General features: G+C 43.5%; 1 protein-coding gene across 4 annotated transcripts in view; it reads right to left on the minus strand.

The window, feature by feature from the left end:
• Window positions 1-23,821, minus strand: part of LOC132407288 (apolipoprotein L3-like) — a 53,801-nt gene that overhangs the window by 16,199 nt on the left and 13,781 nt on the right. The window contains exon 2 of one of the 4 annotated variants that reach the window (XM_059993572.1): window positions 4,906-4,998. The exons of 2 other annotated variants lie outside the window; for them this stretch is intronic. The gene's annotated coding sequence lies outside the window, so the exon portion shown is untranslated. One more of the 4 variants, XM_059993575.1, reaches the window with a different exon arrangement.

A 23,821-nucleotide genomic window follows, 5' to 3' on the forward strand; every position in this document is an offset into this window, starting at 1 on the left:
AATGATCCTGTAATCTCAAATCCATTACTATTTGTTTGGAGCTGAAATTATTTTGACAATTATATGACTCATTATTTCCAGCTGGTAAAATGCCCATTATTGTCTCCAATACACATTGTGCTCTCCTGGAATCTCTGTTCTCTTTGTTGAAAGGGGAGATTGTTTAAAGGAGTTGTTTTGGTTGTTTATGCAATTCTCTTTCTTCCATTTCCAGAAAGATAAAACTCCTGTCCAAAAAATTATCGTTTTGATCCTATTACATAGAAACATAGAAAACCTGCAGCCCAATACAGGTCCTTCGGCCCGCAAAGTTGTGCCGAACATGTCCTGACATTAGAAATTACTAGGCTTACCTATACCCGTCCATTTTTCTAAGCTCCATGTCCCTATCCATAAATCTCTTAAAAGACCTTATCGTATCCAACTCCACGACCGTTGCCGGCAGCCTATTCCACGCACTCACCACTCTCTGAGTAAAACCTACACCTGACATCTCCACTATACATACTCCTCAGCAGCTTAAACCTGTGTCCTCTTGTAGCAACCATTTCAGCCCTGGGAAAAAGCCTCTAACAATCCATAGAACTAAAGAACACCAAGGTACAGTACAGGCCCTTCAGCCCTCCATGTTGTGCCGACCTATATAATCCTTAATAAAAAGAACTAAAGCCATACTATGCCTTAACCCTATATTTTTCGTTCATCCATGTGACTGTCCAAGAGGCTGTTAAATACCCCTAATGTTATAGCCTCCACCACTATCCCTGGCAAGTCATTCCAGGCACCAAAACCCTCTATGTAAAACACTTACCCCTGATGTCTCCCCTAAACTTCCCTCCCTTAATTTTGTACCTATGGCCTCTGCTGTTTGCTATTGGTGCCCTGGGAAACAAGTACTGACTATCCACCCTATCTATGCCCCTCATAATCTTGTGGACCTCTATCTAGACCCCTCTCATTCGTCTATGATCCAAAGAGAAAACTCTGCTAACCTTGCTCCATATGACTTGTTCTCCAATCCAGGTAACATCCCGGTAAATCTCCTCTGCACCCTCTCCATAGCTTCCACCTCCTTCCTATAATGAGGTGACCAAAAATGAACACAATACTCTAAGGGCGGTCTCACCAGAGATTTGTAGAGGCGCAACATGACCTCCATACACTTGAACTCAATCCTCCTGTTAATGAAGCCTAGCAATACATAGGCTTTCTTAACTACCCGATCAAAGTGTGCAGCGACCTTGAGGGATGTATGGATTTGAACCCCGAGGTCCCTTTGTTCATCCACATTCATGAGTATCTGACCATTAATCCTGTACGCAGACTTCTGGTTGGTACTTCCAAAATGCATCTCCTCACACTTGTCCAGATTGAACTCCATCTGCCATTTTTCTGTCCAACTCTGCAGCCTGTGTATATTCTGTTGTAACCTTCGACTATCTACTGTTCCATCCACAGCTCCTTCAATCTTCGTGTCATCTGCAAACCTACTCACCAATCCTTCCGCCTCTACATACAGGATATTTATAAAAATCGCAAATAGAATGGGTCCAAGGACATATCCCTGCGGCAAAACACTAGTCACCGACCTCCAGGCAGAATACTTTCATTCCACAACCACACTCTACTTTCTTCCTTTAAGTCATGTTTTTTTTTAGCAAACAGCCAAGGTTTCACATGTCCCATGCCTCATGACTTTCTGGATTCGTCTCTCTTGAGAGAGCTTGTGAAATGCTTTGCTAAAGTCCAGGTAGACCCCATCCACTGCCCTACCCTCATAAGTTTATTTTGTTACCTCTTCAAAAAACTCAATCCGGCTCGTGAGGCAGAATGTTCCCTTCACAAAGCCATGTTGACTATCCATGAATAGACTGTACTTCTCCAAATGCACATGGAACCTTTCTTTAAGTATCCTTTCCAGTAGTCTGCAGACCACGGACGCACGACTCATCGGTCTATATTTCCCAGCGTTCTCCCTATTACCTTTTTCACACAAGGGAACGATATTTGTCATTAAGCAAGTCATCCGGCACCTCCCCTGCAGGTAAAGAGGATTCAAAGATCATAGCTATTGCTCCTGTGATCTCTTCTCTCAATTCCCACAACAACCTAGGGTGCATGATATAAGGCCCTGGGGATTTATCAATCTTAATGTTTTTTAAGAAGATCCAGTACTTGATTTCCACATTGTCCAGCACAAAGGCCAACTCTACTTCGAGCTTATCCTGATCGAGATCATTTTTGCTATTGAAAACTGAAGCAAACTATTCATTTAGGACCTCCCCCATTTCCTCCGCCTCCAGGCACATGTTGCCCTCTTTATCCTTTAGCAGTCCCAACTTCATTCTCGTCATCCTCCTATTCTTCACATACGCATAGAAAGCCTTGGGGTTCTCCTTAATTCTGCATGCCAAGGCCTTCTCATTCCCCTTCGAGCTCTCCTAAGTTCTTTCATTAGTTCCTTCCTAGCTACCCTATAGTTTTCGTTAGCCCTCCTACTTCCTGCTTCTTATATCTAACATATGCTTCCATTTTACTCTTGACCAGTTGCCTCACATGTTTCGTCAGCCACGGTTCCCTTTTCCTACCATTTTCTATCACATGATCAATGCCATCCATCATCTTATACACATCTATCAGGTCACCTCTCATCCCCTGTCGCTCCAAGGAGAAAAGGGCGAATTCCCGCAACCTGTTTTCATAAGGCATGCACCCCAATCCAGGTAACATCCTTGCAAATCTCCCCTGCACCATTTCTATGGCTTCCACATCCTTCCAGTAGTGAGACGACCAAGACTGAGCACAGTATTCTAAGGGGGGGTCTGACCAGGGTCCGATAAAGCTGCAACATTACCTCTCGGCTCCTAAATTCAATTTCCACAATTGATGAAGGCCAATACATTTTATGCTTTCCAAACCACAGAGTCAACCTGCGCAGCTGCATTGAGCGTCTTATGGACCTGGATCCCTAGATCCCTCTGATCCTCCAAACTGTCAAGAGTCTTACCATTAATGCTGTATTCTGCTAACGTATTTGACCTACCAAAATGGACCACTTCACACTTATCTGTGTTGAAATCCACCTGCCTCTTCAAAGCCAAGGTTTACATCCTGTCTATGTCCCGCTGTAACCTCTGATAGCCCTCCACATTATCCACAACGCCTGCAGCATTTGAATCATCAGCAAACTTACTAACCCATCCCTCCACTTCCTCATCTAGGTCATTTACAAAAATCATGAAGGGTAGTGGTCCCAGAACAGTTCCTGAGGCGCTCCACTGGCGACCGACCTCCATGCAGAATACAACCCGTCTACAACCTCTCTTTGCCTTCTGTGGGGAAGCCAGTACTGGATCACAAAACAATGTCCCCATTAATGTCCTGCCTCCTTACTTTCTCAATATGCCTGGCTCAATAACCACATCACGAAATCTGTTTTCTTCCTCAAACCAGTGTGCATCTTCATATTTGCCGACATTGCCCCAATCCTCTGCAAGACTCCGGATGTGCAGTAAGTGTAGTGTATATGGATTTCAGCAAGGCATTTGTTAAGGTACCCCATGCAAGGCCCTTGGATGCCACATCTTTTTTACTTTCTCATTAAGCCATGCATCAGGTACTTCATCAAATGTCTTGCAGAAGTTCATATATACTAGATCTACTGTTCTTCCTTCATCAATGTGTTTAATCACATCCTCAAAAAAATCAATCAGTCTCGTAAGGTGTGACACAGTCCAGGGTACTTGCTGTGACTGATGTCCTATTGAAACACACCGTGTTTGTCCTGTATCACAGGGATGAAGGATTCTGTGCCTCCGGCTGGTGATCCTTTGTCATTTTCCATTGTCCTGGCACAGAATGTACTGAGTAGAGTCAGTAGAAGATCACCATGGTGTTATGTGTGATGAGAAAACCATGGGGAGATGGGGTCCAGAGTTGACCCCCCACCCCCCCCCGTGAACTATGCTGCTAACGAGAAAGAGCTAAAGAGGGGGAGTGGCGCCATGCTGCACATGCTGGTAATGAGAGAGACAAAAGGTTTAAAAATTATTACTTCTTTTCTGATTGTTGATTTTACTTCCTAGGACTTTGCCTACTTGTGTGAATCTCTGCTGACACAGCAGAGAGATGCCAGTTGCCGGACGAGACAGGAGGGAGTGGCCAGTTTGATGGACATGATCAGTTGAAGGATGGCTGGTCCCTCGGCAGGGGAGATAAAAGACGAGTCTGCTGAGACATACATGCCACTGGACACTGAAAGAGTGTTGTGCACCCACAGGAAGGTGGGGGCTTGGAGGATCGATTCGGCGGAATCGGTCAGAGGCTCACAGTGTGTTAGGGCAGTGCAGTGGGGGCTTGTGTGTGTGTCCACCCTCCCCTGGGTGACAAGTCTACCACTGAAAAGCGGTCTGGCCTAGAGCGGAGGGCTCATAATTGGTCACCACAATAGTACAATGGAACAAGGAGACAACGGAAGGTTTCCCTGCTGCGTCTGCTCATCTTTCGTTCGCTCACTCTCTCTCCACGTCTCAACAGCAACTACCTCAACTCTAACTGAACTGAACCGAACTCTGCATTAGCTAAAGAATATTTATTTACCCCCAGACTACGATAGAGCTTTGATATGTTTTTATTCCTACACTTCTATATTTCTCATTGCTAACCTGTTTTATATGTGTATTTGCATTTTTGACACTGTATTACTTAGTTTACTAATAAACACTTTTAGTTATAGTACCACTGGACTCCAACCTATTATTCAATTTCTGCTGGTTTGGTAACCCGGACACGGGGTACGTGACAATGGCAACTTGGAACTGGCCATAGCATCATACCTGGCCTTGGTGACACCAAAGCAGGAGGACTGGGTACAAACTTGTTCTCCTTGGTAAATGATTGCTGTACCTTAAATCGATGGGGTGTAATGAAGATTCTGCAGACTCTTTTCCTGGAGTAAAATCAGAGAATCGTTGAAATATTCAGCAGGTCAGGCAGCATCTGTGGAGAGAGAAACGGGGTCTGTGTTTCAGTCCAAGTGTTGGTGACTCTGTCATATGAGGAAAATTTGAGTTGATCATCTCCTTATTCATTGGGTTTACAAGAAATAGTTGTGATCTCAATGAAAATAGTCCGTAGTTTAACATTGCTGGATACAGGGAGGATGTTCCCACTGGCTAGTAAGTCTAGCACCACGGCACAGGCCGACTGTAAGAAGTAGGCTGTCCGGGACGCTGATGAGGTAAATGTAGCAAAGTACAGGCCCTTCAGGATCCAATATTGTACCAACCTTTTATTCTGTCTAATTGTTAAGACAAGCACCCATCCACGTCAGTTTCCGAGGTTTAGATGCCTGAAATCCCTGGAGTAGGCGTGGCTGGCGGGAAACCTTTAAATTTTCAGGACAGCTCTGAAAATTGGCAATCATGTTTTGGGCATGAAGGATTGATTATATAAAATGGACCTGAACTGTGTTTGGTGCCGCAAAGATGGCACCACTTACGGTGTCTGTGTTGCGAACTTCGTTGCAAATCTGCAGTATAATACTAACTGCTACGATTTTCTTCGCATTTTCCGTTCGAGTAGTTGATAGTCACATCAGATACGATAGACTGACCCTTCTGAACATTGGAAAGACAACATTTACCCACTCAGTGCTGCCTGTGAACCACTGTTTGCGCAATCCATGGGCGACTCGTCTCTTACACTGCAACTACCTCGGAAGAATTGCCGGAGGCGAGACGTGCCGCTCCCTTGAATACTCCTGGCTAAATTTCAGTCCCTGGATAACAAGCTTTTTGAACTGAGAGCCAGAATTTCCGATCAGCGGGAAACAAAGGAATGCAAAGTTCTGTGCTTCTTGGAGACCTGGCTGATTGAGAAAATACCGGATCATGCTGCGTTCTACCTGTTCCTGGCATACAGGTCGAAAAACCTCACTGGGGAAATTAAAGGAGATGGGGTCTGATTCATGCTCAACAATGCTTGGTGAGACCCCCAAAATGTGAATGTACTCAAATCCTTTGTTCCCCAGACCTGGAATACCTGGTGCTGCTGTGCAGACCCTATTGGCTGCATAGGGCGTTCGCGGTTGTTATCACCACAGCGGCACAGGCTGATACTGTCCTGGATCTCAAGGAACTGTATGAGACTTCGAACACGCTGGAGACTGCACACCCGGAGGCCAGAGACATTTATCAAGTGTAACTGACAACTCTCCGATGTTTTAGCAGCACATTCAGCTGATCACTCGTGGAGATAAAGCACTTGACCACTGCTACACTACTTCCCGCAACACTTAAAAAGTTCCCCTTCACCCACGGTTTAGAAAATCAGATTACTCTTCGATACTGCTTTTGCCGACGTAAATGCAGAAGCTGAAACAAGAGGCAGCCATAGTTAAATCTGTCCATTGTTGGTCCAACCAATCGGCCTCCATGCTGCAGGACTGCTTTGTGATGTCGACTGGACTGTCTTCCAGAATGAGGACGTCTCCGAGTTCATGGATGGAGTCACGTGCTTCATCTGGAAGTGTTGTCGCCCTCCAGAATTCGGTCAGGGTTTTCCAGAACCCGAAAACCTGGGTTAATAGTTCTATGTGAGCCGCACTTCCTGCATGACAGAGAAACATAGAAAATCGCAGCACAATACAGCCCACAATGCTGTGTCGAACATGTATTACTTCGGAAATTAACTAGGCTTACCCTTAGCCCTCTATTTTTCTAAGCTCCATTGTCTTATCCAGCAGTCTGTTAAAATACCCTATAATTTCCATATTCACCACCGTCGCTGGCCGCCCAGTCCACGCACTCATCAGTCTCTGCATAAAAGACGTGCCCCTGACATCCCTTCCGCACCTGCTTCCAAGCACCTTAAAACTATGCCCCCTCAAGTTAGCCATTTCAGCCCTGGGAAAAAAAGTCTCTGACTATCTACATGATCAATGCCTCTCATCATCTTATACAGCTCTATCAGGTCAGCTCTCATCCTCCGACACTCCAAGGAAAAAAAAATCCAAGCTCACTCACTCAACCTATTCTCATCAGGCCGGCTCCCCAATGCAGGCAACATCCTTGTAAATCTCCTCCGTACCCTTTCTATGCTTTCCATATCATTCTTGTAGTGAGACGATCAGAACTGGGCACAGTACTACAAGTGGGGTCTGACCAGCGTCCTATATAGCTGCAAAATTACCTCTCGGCTCTTAAACTCGATACCACGATTGATGAAGGCCAATGCACTGTACGCCTTCTTCACCACAGAGTCAAGCTGTGTAGTGGTATTGAGTGTCCTATGAAATTGAAACCCAAGGTCCCTCTGATCCTGCACACTGCCAAGAGCTTTAGCATTAATACTATATTCTGTCATCGTATTTGACCTACCAAAATGAACCACCTCACACTTAACTGGGTTGAACTCCTATTCACATCAAAGGATCTAGGATTGAGAGGGTAACCAGCATCAAGTTCCTTGGCATTCACATCACTGAGCACCTTACGTGGTTTGCAGACACGAGCTGTGTGGTGAAAAGGGCACAACAGCAGCTCTTGCACTTAACAAGGTTGAAGACGTTTGGCATGGGCCCCCAAATCCTATGCACTTTCTACAAAGGCACAATTGAGAGCATCCTGACTATCTGCATCACTACCTGGTATAGGAACTGTATTTACCTTAACCACAGGACTCCGCAGAGTGGTGCGGAGAGCCCAGCACATCTGCAGATGTGAACTTCCCATGATTCAGGAAATTTACAAAGACAGGTATGAGATAAGAGCCCGAAGGATCATTGGTGACCTGAGTCAACTCAAGCACAATCTATTCCAGCTTCTACCATCCAGGAGACGGTATCGCAGCATAAAAGCTAGGACCAACAGGCTCTGGGGTAGCTTCAGACTGATGAATTCACACTGAATCTATACATTGACAATTCTATTTATTATAAATTATTATACATTACTTTGATTGTATATTGCTCATTTAGACAGAAACGTAAAATAAAGATATTTACTCCTCGTGTATGTGAAGTATGTACAAAGTAAAGTCAATTCGATTCAATTCAATTCAATCGTAAATCTACTTGTGATGTCATCGTGATTCTTGATCCAGTTTGAGATTGTTGCATTTGATTCCCCAGCATCTGGGTCCAAGCCGTCCTTGTCAAGGACACTCGTCACAGTAGAGTTGAGCCAGTATGGACACTCTGATATCAGGCTTTTTTCCGCTCTGACCAGCCACAGCGAAAATATTTCCCGACATAATCTGGAAATGCACGATTTCTAGGTAGCCATTGGTCAACTTTAGCAAGCGGGCATCCAGAATCACTCTGGAGAATCAACAGGTCGCTCTCCAGTATCATTGCATCTTCCAACCCGGGAACGTTTCAAAGGTGACCTGGGTTCTTGCTGGGTCCTCCTCAACCAATTACCATTAGCAAACGGTGAAAAGTGGCCTTCATTATGTCTCATCTGACTGGGAGAGCCCTGTCTTGAGCCTCCAGACAGGTCGGAGATTTGCTCGCACGGAGGAATTAATCACCTCACTGGAGCCAGCTGAGACTCAGACTGCCTGAAGAAAGCTCTATCACTGCGAGAGTTGAATCAATTGTCTTGGACCACTGCTCGCTAGGTAGGTTCTGGACAGATCCAGAACTGAATGTGGTGCTGCAGATGAGGAAAGGAGATCACGTGGAAGACGTTAGTTTCTGCATTTTTGACTCTCCACTTATAACCCTGATCCCCGCGTACATTTGGCTCAACCTAACACATCTATGGACTGGTGGGAGAGGAGAATCACTGTTTGGTACAAACATTGTAAGAGAGCTTGTTTTTGGCTTGGTGCTCCAACTCCCGACTCTACCAAGACCAGCAGCCAATGGGGGAATAGATCTATGCTCAGGGTAACCGGGTCTTCAGGAAACCCAGTCCTACCTTTCAGGGAAGACAAGCTGGCTCCAGCCAGTAGGCCTTGTCCAGTCATGGGTACGTTGGAATGATATCTGTAGTTCAGGAGCAAGCAAGGTATGTGTGCAAGCAGCATGGAACTTCAACAGCCAAAGGTCTCCAGTTGCCAGATTCATCTGGGGGGAAGGCACAAGGATGGAGATCTTTGTCCCAGAGGCACAATGACAATTTGTCACACCTCGTTGCCGATTGCTGTGGAGACGGACAAGGGTTTGGATTTTTTCACTGAATACTCTTGTGCACCAATAGGGAAGGCTCTGGGGTTCTCCAAAGCACCCCAGCTACCGATGGAGTCTCAGAGGACGTTTTGGGGGTAATGGCAGCACCCCAGAAGGTAACAATCTCTTCCATCTGCAAGGATTTGGAGGAGGTCTTTAGTATGGGATAACTCGACTCTTCCACTGCATCGACCCTACTACTGTGCAGTAGATTCACTGCCCGGTTTGTGTCCTCCGCCAGGTCACTTATACGCGCTCTCAGGCCCAGTGAGAAGTGTAATGGAGTACATAAAGGAGGCTCTTGCCCTTTGATTCACTTGGCCCTCCAGCTCTCCAGCACTGACTTCTTCGTTTAGAAGAAGGACAGGTGTCTGTGGCCTTGCATTGATAGAGGCCTGAATTGCATAACAGTCAAGAAAAGTTATTCTATTCCACTTATGAACACAATTGAAATTCTCCAAGGGGCAAGAGTATTCTCGAAGCTGGTCTTGAGGAGTGCATACAGTCTGGCTCACATAAAGGAGGGTGGCTAGTGGAAGACAGCATTCAACACACCGGCAGGGCACTATGAGTACCTGGTCGTGACCTTCGCCCTTGAAAATGCGCCAGCAGTTTTCCAGGCATTTATAAATGACGTTCTCTGGAATGATCTCACTCTCTTTAGATTCGACGACTTCCGAGAGGCTGCTTTCACAGAGCTCAAAAATCATCTTAAAACAGCTTCCATGTTGGTCAGACCTTCCCCCATCATGGAAGTGGATGCCTCAGATGTTGGAGTGGGTGCAGTGTTGTCTCAGTGGACACCCTCAGACAACAAACTGCACTGGTGTGCACTCTTTTCCAGATGACTATCCCCGGCAGACGTGAATTACGGTCAATTTGGCTCTGGAGGAATCGTGTCACTGGCGCAAGGTGGTAAGAACCCTTTAATGATATGGATGGACCACCAGAGACTGATTTCCAGGCAGGCCGGGTGTCTCTTCTTCGACCATCTTAATGTCATCCTAAACTAACCACCGGGATCTAAGAAGCAGTAGTCAGATGTCATGTGCCGGCAGTTTGATCAACCCGAATGAGAAAAGCAGCCAATCAACAATTTCCACAAAGCCGAGGTGATAGTGCCTATTCGACTGGGGATCGGCACACTTCGCCAGGCGCGAGGATACGTACCTCAGAACAGCATCCGTGTCAACTGTTCATTCCGAGTCCCGTTCAGTCTCAGTTTCTTCAATGGGGACGTGCACCATGAATGGGTTCACACCCATGGATTACCAGGACCTCCGAGTTCATTAAGAGAAGATATAGGTGGTCTGGAATTCTGAGGGAAGGCCATCAATGTGTGAGGCTTCTGCCCTAAACAAGGAGCCCCATATCAAACCTCAATGGCTCCTTCACCCCATGCTTTTTCCAGGAAGCCCATGGGCACATACCTTCATGGACTTTGTCAGCGGTCTTCCCCCTTCCAAGTTGAAGACCGTAATTGTGGATCCTTTTTCAAAGGCCTGCAAATTCATAACATTGGACTGACTTCCACTTGCATCATATTTCTTCAGGACAATTTGCAATCTGATAGGAGTAACGGCAAGTCTTTCCTCTGGGTTTCACCTGCAATTCTAGGGCCAGCCAGAGCGGAAACCAAGATATGGAAATATACCAAATGATATCTGACCTCTGAAAGACCAAACCAGTGGAGCGACCATTTCATGTGGAGTCGGACAACAAATTACAGCATTCAGCGCACGGGATGTCTCCTTTCAAATGCCTGTTTGAGTGTTCTCCGCCACTCTTCCCTCAGCGAGAAGCAGAGATTTGTGTTCCTGTAGTCAAAGGTCTCATCAGACACTGCAAAGAGGGATGGAGTAGGGTAAGGGAGATTTTGTCAGCTTTCACCTGGTCAGCTGAAATAAAGGCTAACTACAGGAAAAGACAGGGACCAGTTTTACAGCCTGGTCAATAAGTCCAGCTTTTTATTCTGGATTTACCTATCTGAGTAGAGTCCAGGAAATTGTCACCCAATCATTGGGCGTTCCGGATTTTCAGGTAAGTAAGCCCAATGACCTGCACATTGTAATTCCCCAAGACCTTCAAAATCAATCCCACTTTCCATGTTGACAAGTTAAAGGCTGTTAACACCAGCCCGTCAGCTCACCACAATCAGACCCAAAGCAACCCAGATTTGTTGATGGGGAGGAGATTTTCACTGTGAAAAAAAAATTGGATTCGCATACTGTACGGGTTGTTTGGCAATACCTTGGGGACTCGGAAGGATATGGACCGGAGGAGAGTTACTGGGAGCACAACGGTGTCTTATTGGATCTGCCTTTCATCCATGTCTAGGTAACCATAAGATATAGGAGCAGAAGTAGGCAATTTGGCCCATCCAGTCTGCTCTACCATTCAATCATGAGCTGGTCCTGTTCTTCCAGTCATCCCCACACCCCTGCCTTTGATACCCTGGCTAATCAAGAAATATCTATCTCTTCCTTATCACACAAAATATGACATGGCTTCCATAGCGGCTCGAGGCAACAAATTACAGGTTTTCTCCCTCTGACTAAAGTAATTTCTCCACATCCCTTTTCTAAATCGACGTTGTTTAATCCTGAAGTTATGTCCTCTTGTCCTAGACTTCCCTACCATAGGAAATAGTTTTGCCATATCTAATCTGTTCAGGCCTTTTAACATTCCGAATAGTTCTATGAAATTCCCCCCCCCCCCATTCTTTTGAACTCCAGGGAATACAGCCTAAGAGCTGTCAGACTTTCATCATACGGTAGACCTTTAATTCCTTGAAACATTCTTGTGATTCTTCTCTGAACCCTCTCCAATGCCAGTATATCCTTCCTAAGATAAAGAGCCCAACTCTTCACGTGTTGCCCCAGGAGTGCCTTAGAGAGCCTCAACATCACATCCCTGCTATTATGTTCTATAACTCTAGAAATGAATGTCAACATTGCATTTGCCCTATTTGCAAGTGACTCAAAATGGAGGTTAACCTTTAGGGTATCCATCGCAAGGACACAAAGTTCCTTTGAATCTCAACATTTTGAATTCTCTCCTCATTTAAATAATAATCTGCCCATTCATTTCTTCCACCAATGTGCATGATCAAGAACTTTCCAACACTGCATTTAATTTGCCACTTCTTTACCCATTCCTCTAAACTTAACTAAATCTTTCTGCTGGCTCTCTATTTCCTGAATGCTACCCACTGTTCCGCCAATTTTTGTGGCATCTGCAAATTTAGCCACAACTCTATGAATCCCATAGTCCAAATCTTTGACATACGTACATCATACAAACAGCAGTCCCAACACCGTCCCATGTGGATCACTAGTGGCAACCGGCAGCCAGACAGAATAGGATCCTTTTATTCCCACTCTCTGTTTTCTGCAGATCAGTCAATGCTCTATGCATGCTCATAATTCCATGGGTTCTTACCTTGCTAATCAAGCTCATGTTCAGCACCTTGTCAAATGTCTTCTGAAAATCCTAGTACACCACATCTACTGCATGTTCTTTGTCTACCATGCTTGTAATTTCCTTAAAATGCAGTAGATTATTCAGGCCAGATTTATATATATCCTTTCTATGGCTATATTCCTAAATTGTTCAACCTTTCTCTGTAACTCAGGTCCTCAAGTCCTTGCAACATCCTTGCAAATTTTATCTGTACTCTATAAATCTTATTTACATCTTTCTTGTACGTAGTTGAACAGAACTGTACACAGTACTCCCAATTAGGTCTTAGCAATTTCACATACAACTTCAACATAAAATCTCAAATTGTGTGGTTAGTACTTTCAATTGTGAAGGCCAATGTGCCGAAAATGTTTCTTTTGACCCTGATTTCTGTAAGATCTCTGTAATGCTACTTTCAAGGAGATATATATCTGAATTAGTGACCCATTAATCAGTCTGTAAGTCCTACCCTAATATGTCCAAAAGACATTAAGTTATAGGAGCAGAATTAGGCTTGACCCATCACGTCTGCACAATTTCCCTCCCAGCCCCAACGTCTGCTTTCTCCCCTTGTCAACCTATCAGATGTCTGAAATCAGTAGACGTGATGGTATCGCAGATGACTACGTCCATGGGAAATGTATCCAATTTCAACCCCTGACAGACCAGATCAAGGAGCTGGATATACTTAAGATCATTCAGGAGGCTGACGATAATATAGACGAGACTTTTGAGGAGGTGGTTACACCCAGAGTACACGTTTCGGACAGTGGATGCACCAGGAAAGGTAAGGGATTAAGGAGTCAGTACGGGGTTCACATGTGGTCATTAATCTCAGCAACATGAATACCACTTTTGGATACTGCAGTGGGTGGAGGGGAATGACACATCAGGCAGCAGCAGCCAGCGAACATGGATCACAGCTCCTATCTTTCAGGATAGCCGTAGATAAAAATAGGTATCGTCCTTGCGGGAGAGTTTTAAATTGAATTCGGGTGATTCAGGGCCATCTTCATGCGGCTGTCGTCTAAGTGGACTGATTCAGAATGGTGATCATAAGTGTTTAACTCTTCGAGGCTTCAGATAGAAAAAAATCAAAGAAAAAATAAAAAGCTCAAGGTGACGTTACTTCCCCTTTCTTTCTATTTGATCAGCAAGGAGAGCCGAGAAACCAGAGAGGATAGTTGAATGTACATCCGTGTAAATTGGATCCTCGATTTCGTAACCAGAAGACCACAATCTGTGGGTATTGGTGATAACTTCTCCTCCTTGCTGACAATCAACGGTGGCTCACCTCAGAGGTGAGTGCTTAGCCCACTCTTCTACTCTCTATATGCACATGACTGTGTGGATAGGCATAGCTGAAATACCATCTATAAATTTGCTGATGATACAGTAATTGTTAGAATCTCAGATTGAGACGAGAGTGGTTACAGAAGGGAGAAATGACAGTTAATGTAGTGGTGTCGCAGTAACAACCTGGCACTCAATGTCAGTAAGACGACAGTGCTGATTGTGGACTTTAGGAATGGTAATACAAAGGAACGCATATCAATCTTCATAGAGGGATCAGAAGTAAGCAGTTTCTGGAAATTACAAGTGCTTTGGACAGGAATTAAGAAGAGTTAATTAGGAACACCTTTTCTCAGGAAAATCCACATCAGACATGTGGAGGGTGTTTGAAGATCAACTGCACAGTGCAGGAAAGGTATTTAAATGCTGGAAGGAAGAACCGGCAGGGAAATATATGATATCTTTGGATGTCCAGAGAGCTGATGAATTAGGAAATGTAGGAACATAGAAAACCTACTGCACAATACAGCCCCCTCTTCCCACAAAGTTGTGCCCAACATATCCCAACCTTAAAAATTACTAGGCTTACCCATAGCCACCTATTTTTCTGATTTCCATGTACTATAGAAAAGTCTCTTAAAATGCGCTATCGTATCCGAACTCCACCACCGTTGCCGGCAGCCCATTCCATGCACTCACTACTCACAAAGTAAAATACTTACCCCTGATATCTCTTCTGTACCTTCTCCCCAGCACCTGAAACCTGTGTCCTTTTGTGGCAACAATTTCAGTCCAGGGAAAATGCCTCTGACTGTCCATACGATTGATTCCTCTCATCAACTTGTACACCCATATCAGGTCTCCTCTCAACCTCCGTCGCTCCAAGGAGAAAAGGCCAATCCAGGCAACAGCCTTGTATATCTCCCCTGCACCCTTTCTATGGCTTCCACATCTTTCCTGTAGTGAGGCGACTAGAACTGCGCACAGTACACCAAGTGGGGTCTGACCTACAACTTTAACTCTCGGCTCCTAAATTCAATTCCACGGTTGATGACGTCCAATACACTGTATGTCTTCTTAACCATAGAGTCAACCTGCGCATGGACTCGGACCCCAAGATCCCAGTACCAAGAGTCTTACAAGTAATGCTATATTCTGCTGTCATATTTGACCTACGAAAATGAAACAGCTCACTGTTATCCGAGAAATACCGAATTGTCTGAAGGCAGATAGGTCACCTGGACCAGATGGTGTCTACCTCAGGGTTCTGAAACAGGTGGCCGAAGAAATCGTGGAAGAATTATTAATGATCTTTCAAGAATCTCTAGAATATGGAATGGTTCAGGGAGAATGGAAATTTGTAATTGTCACTCTACTCTTCAAGACGGGAAGAGACAGAATAAAGAAAACTACTGGCCTGGTAGTAAGATCTCAATGGTTGGAAAGATGTTGGAGTCGGTTATTAACGATGAGGTCGCAAGATTCCTGGAGGTATAATATCAAATATGCAGTAGTCTGCATGATTACCTCAAGGGAATATCTTTCATCGCAAATACATGGGAATTTTGGAAAGAGTGGCAAACAGAATAGACAAAGGAGAATCGGTTAACACTGTATACTTGGATTTTCAGAAGGCGTTGACAAGATGCTATGACGAGGCTACTGCAAGCCCATGGTATTGCAAGAAAAATTATAGGATAGATAATCATGGCTAATTGGAAGGATTAAAAGAACGTGAATAAAAGAAACATCTTGTGACTGGCTGAAGGTAACTAGTGATGTTTCACAGGGGTCTGTTTTGGGACCAATTCTTTTTTCGTTATTTGACAATTATTTGCATGATAGAATTGATGGCATTGTTGCAAAGTTTGCAGATGATGTGATCAAACTGGACAGGATTTAGAGGAGGTTCACAGAAATTATCTCAGGATTGAATGGCTTGTCATATGAAGAGCATCTGAAGCCTCTGGGCCTGTATCATTAGAATTAAGAAAAATGACGCATGAACTCATTGAAACCTATAAAATGGTGAAAGGCCTTGATAGAGTGGATGTGGAGAGAATGATTCCTTTGGTTAGACTGTTTAAAACTGGAGGATACAGCTTCAGAACAGAGAGGTGGCCTTTTTGAACATAAATGAGGAGTTATTTCTTTAGCTAGTGAGTGGTGGATTGGTGGAATACATTGCTATAAGAATCTGTGGAGGCTGAGTCTAAGTAATTTAAAGGCAGGGATTGACAAATACTTGACTATTTAAGACATGAAGTGATGTGGGGAGGAGGAGAGGAGATTGGGGTTGACAGGCAAATTGCATCAGCCATGATGAAATGTAGCACAGATTGACGGGCCCAATTGCGTATTTCTGTTCCTATCTCCTCTGGTCATATAGTCTAAACAAACGAAGAATGAGAATGGAAAGTCAAAGAGGGAGCATGAAAAGTTCTTGTCAAGAAGTAGTAACCTGAATCTGAAGGCATTCTATTCATAGTTCACGATCAAGAGGATAACGAAGGAGAGGGTGAGACGACTCACGAATAAAGGGGAAAAATTTGCTTTGCTGCAGGGAATGTGAGCGAGGTAATTACTGAGAACAACGCTTCAGTATTTACCAAGGGAAATGGATAAGGAAGAACAGGAGATCAGTGTTGAGTGTATAAAAACATTACAGGATTTAGAGGTCAAGGAGGATGTCCTTACAGCCTAATGGGATTCTTCAAGGAGGCAAGAGTCAAGTTTGCTTGGGCCTTGAACAGTAACTTCATGTCCACTCTGCCCACAGGCAAGGTCCCGGAACACTGGGAAATGAAAGTTGTGTCTCTATTTGTGAGGCGAACAGGCGAAAATCGTAGGAACTATAGACGGTGAGTCTCACATCAGTTGTAGAAAACCTGCTGGCAACAATTCGTAGTGATAGGATATATCCCTCCGCAACGGTCAGCATATAAATGAGGAAACACGCAAAACAGGTGTATTCCAAATAAGAAGAAATTTTCGAATGGAGGAAGGACACTACCGTGGCTGACAAGTGAAGTCAGAGCCAAAATAAAAGCTAAATAGAGAACATAAAATGAAGCCAATGCTAGTCGGAAGATAGAAGACTGGTAACTTTTAAAAACTTACAGAAGGAACCCAAGAATATTATTATGAAAGAAAAGATGGTCAATGAAAAGAACCTGGCAACTAATATCAAAAAATATTCTGACACCTTTTATTAAGTATATAAATGGTAAAAGAGAGTCGAGGGTAGATATAAGAATAATACAAAATGACTCTGGAGATATTATAATGAGAGGAGCAGAGATGGAACAGGAACTGAATGCGTAATTTGCATCAGTCTTCACAGTGGAAGACACTTCAGTATACCGAGCATTCAAGAGTGTCAGTGAAGTGAAGTATGTGCAGTGAAAAGTACGACTGGGAAGGTGCTCAGGAAGAATAATGGTCTGAGGCTGGATAAATCTCCTTGATCTAATGGAATGCACCCTGAGGTTCTGAAGGAAGTAGCTGGATAGATTGCGGAGGTTTTGTCAATTAACTTTCAAGGATTGATAGATTCTGGCATTGTACTGGATGACTGGAAAATTGCGAATGTTACGCCGCTATTTAAAAAGGTTGGCGGAAGCAGAAAGGAAGCTATAGACCTATTAGTCTGACATCAGTGGTTAGGAATTTGTTGGAATCGATTGTTCGGGATGATTTAAGGAGTACCTGAGACACATTACAATATAGGCCAAAGCCTAGCCTGAAAGGAGAATCCTGCTTGACAAACCTATAGCAATTCTTTGAGGAAATTTCAAGCAGGGTAGAGAAAGGAGATGCAGTAGATGAGGAGTACATGGTTTTTCAGAAGGCCTTTGACAAGATGCTGCACGGGAGGTTGCTTAACAAGGTAAGATCTCATGAAATTACAGAGCGATTGTAATGTCGGAATAATGGTCAGGTGCCAGATCTCTCAGTGGGAGAGCATTTTGGAAATAGTGATCACAAATTCTATCTCATTTATCACAGCATTGGCGAGGTATAGAAAACACAAATTGGAAAAACAGATATTTGGAGTAAGGGGAATATAAGGCTCTTCGGCAGGAATTTGGAAGCATAAATTGGGAACAGATGTTCTCAGGAAAATGTACGGAAGAAATGTGGGAGATTTTCAGGGGATGGTTGCGTGGTGTTCTGCATAGTTCCGTTCCAATGAAACAAGGAACGGGTACAGGAACTGTGATGTGCAACGGCTGCTCTAAATCTAATCAAGAAAAAAAAGAAAACCTTACGGAAGGATCAGAACTCTAGAGGTCTACCAGAAAGGAGTTTAAGAAAGAAATTAGGAAATCCAGAAGCGGCCATGAGAAGGCCTTGGCAAGCAGGATTAAGAGAAACCCCAGGGAACTACAATTATATGAAGAGCAGAAGAATAAAACATGATAATAAGACCAATCAAGTGTGACAGTGGAATCTGTGTATAGAACTAACAGAGAAAGCAGAGGTACTGATGAATACTTTACTACAGTATTCTCTGCGGAAAAGGATCTTGGCGATTTTAGGGATGACTTACTACAGACTGAAAAGTTTGAGCATATAGACATTAGGAAAAAAGGATTTGCTGACGCTTTTGGAAAGCATCAAGCGGGATAGGTCACCGGGACCGGAAGAGATGTAACCCAGGCTACCGTGTGAGGCGAGGGAGGGGATTGCTGAACCTCTGGCAATGATATTTGCATCATCAAAGGGGAGAGATTCCGGAGGACTGGAGGGTTGCAGATGTTGTTCCTTTATTCAAGAAAGGGATTAGAGATAGCCCAGGAAATTATAGGACAGTGGTTGTTAAGTTGATGGAGAAGATCCTGAGTGGCAGTATTAATGAAAATTCAGCATGGCTTTGTCAAAGACAGGTCGTGCCTTACAAGCCTGATTGAATTTTCTTGATGATGTGAATAAACACATTGATGAAGGAAGAGTAGTAGATGTAATGTATATGGATTTGGCAAGGTACACCATGCAAGTGTTATTGAGAAAGTAAGGTGGCATGGACTACAAGAGCAGATTGCTTTGTGGATCCAGAATTGGCTTGTAGACTGGTAAGATTCTGCATAGAGGTCGGTGATCAATGGTGCTCCCAAGCGATCAGTTCTGGGACCCGTTCTCTTCGTCATATTTATAAATGACATGGATGAGGAAGTGAAGGGATGGGTTAGTAAATTTGCCGATGACACAAAGGTTGTGGATTTTGTGGATTCTGTGGAAGTCTGTCAGAGGTTACAATGTGACTTTGATAGGATGCAAAACTAGGCTGGGAAGTTTTCTGGACTGAAGAGTCTGCATTGTGCTGGATGTTTTCTATGTTTGCCTGTTTATTTGTTTAATATGCATGTGTCAACAACAGATCGCTACGCAGGGTTGACAACAGATCATAAGACTATAAGACATAGGAGCAGAATTAGGCCATTTGGTCCATCGAGTCCGCTTCACCTGTCAATCATTTCTGATCATTTTATGCCTCCTCCGAACGTCATTTCCCAGGCTTATGCCCGTAACCTTTGATGCCATGTCCAATCAAGAACTTATCAAGCTCTGCCTTAAATACACCAAACTACCTGACCTCCACAGCTGTAAGGATGAATAAAATCCACTCATTAACCACGCTCTGTTTGAAGAAACTTCTCTGCATCTCTGTTTTGAATGGACCCACCTCTATCGTGAGGCTGAGCCTTCTTGTCCTGGACTTCCCCACAATGGGAAACATCCTTTCCCAATCTGCTCTGGAAAATTTCAATGAGATCTCTCTCATCCTTCTGAAGTTCAGCGAGTACAGACCCAGAGCCTTCAAATGTTCCTCATATGATAATGTTTGAATCATCATTGTGAACCTCCTCTGGACACTCTAGAATGTCAGCAGATCTTTTCTGAGTAGAGAGGCACAAAACAGATCACAGTCTTCAAGGTGAGGCCTCACCAGTGCCTTATAAAGCTTCAGCTTGCTCTTGTGTTCTAGATCACTTGCAATGAATGCTAACATGGCATTTGCCTTCTTCATTACCGACTAAACCTTCAGGTTAACCTTCAGGGTGTTCTGCACAAGGACTCCCAAGTCTCTCGGCATCACAGATTCCTGGATTTTTTCAGCGTTTGGAAAATAACTCGCACATTTATTTATACTCCCAAAGTACATGACCTTGCATCTGCCAACGGTGTATTTCATTTGCCACTCTCTTCCCATTCTCCTAATCTGTCCGTCTTTTTGCATCCTGCCTGTTTCTTCAACGCAACCTGCCGCTCCACTACTCTTCATATCATCTTCAATTTGCCAACAAAGCCATCTATTCCATCATCTAATTCATTTATTTCATTTATATACAGCATAAAAAAAAGGAGTCCCAACACCAACCCTAGCGGAACACCACTAGTCACTGGCAGCCAACCGGAAAAGGATACTTGTATTCCCACTTCCTGCCTCCTACCAATCAGCCAATATTCTAACCATGTTAATAACTTTAATATATTGCCATGGGCTCTTAGTTTGTTGTGAAGCCTTAGGTCAAAGGCCTTCTGAAAGTTCAAATACACAGCATACACTGCATTCCCTTTATGTATCCTACCTTTAATCTCTTCAAAGAATTCCAAAATGTTCCTCTGGCAGGATTTTCACTGAAAGAAACCAGGCTGGTGTTATACTATCTTGTCCAGTGTCACCAAGTAATCCATTACTTCATCTTTAACAATTGACTCGAAGATGTTCCCAACCACTGAGGTCAGGCTGTCTTGTTTATAATTTCCTTTCTGCTGCCCTCCTCCTTTCCTAAAAGAGAGGAGTAACATTTGCAATTTTCCATTCCTCTGGCACATGCCACTGCCTAATGGTTTTTGAAATATCATTTCTAATTCCTAATACTTTCAGTATCCTTGAGTGCAGTTTCTCTGGTCCGGAAGACTTATGGTCTTTCAGCTTTTAGGCACTTCTTCCCATGTAACTGCACCCATTTATTCGTTCACACACAACATTAAAAGCGTACTGTTAGTGTCTTCCACACTGAAAACGGATGCAAAATAATCATTCAGTTCATAGCCATCTCCTTGTCCCCCGTTATTATTTCTCCTGCTTCGTTTCCTAGTGGTCCTATATCCACTTTCATTTCTGTTTTGTTTTTAATATTCTTGAAAAAACTAGTGTTCACTTTGATATTATTTGCTAGCTTGCTTTCATATTTCATCTTTTCCCTTCTAATGATTTTTAGTTGCTCTCTGTAAGATTTTTATTAAATTCCCAATCCTCTATATTCCCACAAATTTTTGCTTTGTTGTAGGTCGTTTATTTTCTTATGATTGGGTTCGAGTCCATAAGGATCACAGGAACAGTCTGATGGATCTAAAAGGAGAAGCGACAGGTGGGCAGGAAGGCGAAGATGACTGATCTTAATTCAGTAAAAGCTTCCTCCTGTATCTGGGATTTCAATCACACTGCCTCATCCATCGAACTCCTGTCTGAAATAATATTTGATACGAGGGTGAACTGAATTCCAGAGACAGCTGGGAATTAGTCTAAACCAAACTGTAAGACAGCAAAAGGCAGACTGAGCAATGAACCAGCTGTTTCTGTCACTGACACGGCCTTTGTACCTGTACCTTGGATTCAATGAGAGATTCAATGTTTCAGTTGCAACCTAATCCAGACTGTACAGGTAGTTATCTATGTCATTCCTATGCCACCCAGTTAGCAGCTCCCACATGGAATGAGTTCATATTCTGTACAAGCAGGGTTATCAATAAACACACACAAAATGCTGGAGGAATTCAGCAGGTCAGGCAGAATCTGTCGCAAATAGTACAGTTGACTTTTGGCAGCATTTTGACAGCATTTGGCAGGATTGAGTTCCTCCAGCATTCTGTGTGTGTTACATGGATTTCCAGCATCTGCATATTTTCTCCTGTTTGTTATTAGGTTATCAATAAAGTTCAGTTGAGTATCCTGCCTGTTGGTGTCCTGGTGAACTCTGAATTCTCCCTCATAACGAACACATCATATTCTCACAAGTGGTTGATCATCAATAAATTGTTGTTATGGACCAATCGAGATCCACAACTAGAAATAATTTACAGTGAATCAATTCTTGTTCACATATAGCCATGCAAAATATCAACCTAAATTTCCTGGGTTCCGTGCTAAATCTAAGCACCATGAGACTGAACTGAGAAATGGATAGTGTTGCTAGGCAACGCCTTCAAGCTATATCCAATAGTCGATACATTATACTAATCTGAAGATCACTAGCTCTGGAAAATGTACAGAGACACAGGCACAACAGAGAAGTCAGTCAAATTCTCAAACAGTTTGATTTTCTATCTAACAAGGGGAATTTCAGAGATGGCTCAGACACTTTGAGATTTAAGGTTGCAATCAATCTCTCTCAGGCTTCAGAAGAGCATCAAGTAAGCACACTGATGTACTGCACTGGTGATAAAGCAGATGATTTCGTAGGTGGATTAAGACTATCAGATGCTCAGAAAAATGATTACAACTTAGAGAATTATAAATCAAAGAATATTTCACAGGAGAGGAAAACGCAATATATGAGAGGGTTAAGTTAAACACCAGATAACAGAAGCCCAGACAAACTGTAAATAACTTCATCACAGTACTCTATGCCCTGTCAGACAACTGTCAATTTCCCTGCAGACCAGCATGCTGCTTTTGTGCCATTTAAATAATAACTTCCTCTTTCATTTTTCCTTGCAAAGTGAATGACGTTGCATTTACCAACATAGCATTCCAATTGCCAGTCGCTTGCCCGCTCACTTAACCTATCTATATCAATCTGCAGATCATCCGCATCTTCTGCACAATTTGCTTTACCACTCAATTTAGTACCATCAGCAAAGTTAGGTACATTACAATCACTTCCCGTTTCAGCATTGGTAATGTATATCATGAACAGTTGCGCGCCCAGCACCGATCCCTGAGGCACTCCACTCACCCCAGATTGCCAACCAGAGTAACACCCACGTATCTCAACTCTCTCAACTCATGAACTGTTTTATATTGGTTAACCATTTTCTATCCAAGTAACTCTATATATATCACCTGCAAATCAATTCATCCTTATCTTATGGATACCTCTTTCATATGGAACCTTATTGAACATCTTCTGGTAATCCAAGTAAATATCATACGTCAGTTCCCCTCTATCCACTGTGTTGGATAGAGATAATAAAGTGTAGCTAATTCAAATAAATCATTTGAGTGATTTGGGGATCTCATTGAAGCATTCTTAATGTTTAAAGGCCTAAAATATTAGATTCGACAAAGTTATTTCTCATGGTAGAGGAGTCTAGGACAAGAGGGCACAACTTGAAGATTGAAGGACATCCACTTAGAAAAGAAATGTGGAGAATCTACTTTAGTCGGAGTGTGGCAAATCTGGAAATTGTTGCCACGAGCGTCTATGGAGGCCAGGTCATTAGGTGCATTTAATTCAGAGATAGATAGGTTCTTGATTAGCCAGGGCATTAAAGGGTATGTGGAGAAGGCAGGCGAGTGGGGATGTGTGGAAGCATTGTATCGGTCCACAATTTAATGGCAGAGGAGATTTATTGGTGCGATTGGCTAACTTATACTCCTACATCTTATGATCCTATGGCGTTATGGATTCAAATTCTTCTTCAACCCGTCATCTTCGTGGTCAGCACGTACTTGTTTGTGTTGATCTCAATTACCTACACACTTCTACTGCCTCCCTCCCTTCACAACAACTACCATCTGTGCTTAACAAATATGTCTCTCTCAGCCCTTCATCAGCAGGTGATCATCAACACCCCCCACCCCTAATTGACCTATTCAATGTACACCTGTGAGAGGGGACTGTCCCCAGAAGACCACCGCACTAAACATCTCTCACATAA

Source organism: Hypanus sabinus, chromosome 18, assembly GCF_030144855.1.
Source record: "Hypanus sabinus isolate sHypSab1 chromosome 18, sHypSab1.hap1, whole genome shotgun sequence".
Taxonomy (NCBI): domain Eukaryota; kingdom Metazoa; phylum Chordata; class Chondrichthyes; order Myliobatiformes; family Dasyatidae; genus Hypanus; species Hypanus sabinus.